The following is a 1,566-nucleotide window of genomic DNA, read 5'->3' on the forward strand; positions in this document are numbered from 1 at the left end:
TCTCTGTTACATATAGTACTGTGTACATGTTAGCTCTAAACTCCTAATTTTTTTCTGTCCTCAAACTTTCCTCAAATCATAAGCTTGTTTTCTAAGTCTGTGAGTCTGTTTCCATTTTTTTTTTTAAATGGAAAGGCCCCTTTTTATTAAACTTGTACATTTTACCTTCTTCCTTTCAGAATCCTAATTAAAAAAAAAACATGTTTCTGCTTACTTAAAAAAATACAACAACAAACAAACTCTGAAAACATCACTTCTGTGATGGGAAAGGAGGCAACAGGATTCAACATAAGCAAAGAAATCTACACCTGGAGCAAAGAAAGAAATCGAAGAAGAACCGACTCGGATGGAGGCCAGACCACCTGCACTGTGCACAGCCCTTCACTAAGAGGACTTCTAAAGCAAACCCATCTGGGGGGCCAGGGAGCAGCCCTCTCACCTTGTGGAAGAACAAACAGACCAAAAGCCCTAATGATCTCGCAAATACAAATCAATCACTCTATTTGAAAAAGCACACATGCGTTCAACACTCGTCTCCCCTCCCTTTCCAGATTCTCTTCATCAACAGGGGGTGGAAGGGGGAAGCCCCTTGGCAACGGGGGTTCACAGGACGTAAGAGTTCTTCACCAGCTGCTCCTTGTCATCCCCAGAGCTCCAGACGGTGCGGAGGGTGCGCTCCTGGTTCCTCCGCGCCAACCTGATCAGGCAGACCACAGAGGCTCCCAGCAAGAGGATCAGGACCATCACGAACAGCCCCACCAGGACCACCACTTTACTGCCGAAGGGCAGGGCAGGATACAACTGCTTGCCGAAGCATTGCTGCATGCACTCCTCGGAGCGGTAGTTGTTTTTATTGCCCCGGCATCCTCCGTAGATGAAGTTATCACAAGAGTTCTTCTCGGCATTAAAGTACGAGCGCGGGAAGGCTGCTCAGCAAGGCCCAGTGACAGCCTTGGCAATGCAGTGTTCTTCATAGCTGAAAATATCATCGGAGAGGTCATCAGAATCCTGCCTTCTAGGAACACTTGGGACGGAAGAATCTGCTTTATCCCTGATCTGCTCATCGATGTTGTTCTCTGTGACACCAGCACACTTAGCAAGACACTCCTCCTTGGTCATGTAATTATTGTCATTCCTGTCACAGCCTCCATACACAAACTGCTGGCAGGATCCGTCAGTGACATTGTACCACCACCGAGGGAAGGAGGCCCGGCATCTTCCCACTTTCTTGGGAAGGTGGCAAAAATCGTGGACGCCACGTTCTTCGTCGGCCGCCCCAGCCCCGGAGAGGAGCAGCGATGCCAGCAGGGCGAGGAGAACCCCGCACCGCCTCGGCTCAGAGAGCTGCGCCATGACAGACTCCGCCCGACCTGTTTCCATTTTTAAATAAGTTAATTTGTATCATTTTTATAGATTCCACATATAAGTGATGTCATATGATACTTCTTTCTCTCACTTCACTTAGCATGATAATCTGTAGGTGTACCCATGTTGCTTCAAATGACATTATTTCATTCTTTTTTGTGGCTGAGTAATGATCGTTGGAAGGACTGATGTTGAAGCTGA

General features: G+C 47.4%; 1 pseudogene; it reads right to left on the bottom strand.

Annotated features, from left to right (window-relative positions):
• Positions 1-472: 472 nt before the first annotated feature.
• Positions 473-1,362, bottom strand: LOC110140507 (kunitz-type protease inhibitor 2 pseudogene; annotated as a pseudogene).
• Positions 1,363-1,566: the final 204 nt, after the last annotated feature.

The sequence above is a fragment of the Odocoileus virginianus genome, chromosome 18 (genome assembly GCF_023699985.2).
Source record: "Odocoileus virginianus isolate 20LAN1187 ecotype Illinois chromosome 18, Ovbor_1.2, whole genome shotgun sequence".
Classification (NCBI taxonomy): domain Eukaryota; kingdom Metazoa; phylum Chordata; class Mammalia; order Artiodactyla; family Cervidae; genus Odocoileus; species Odocoileus virginianus.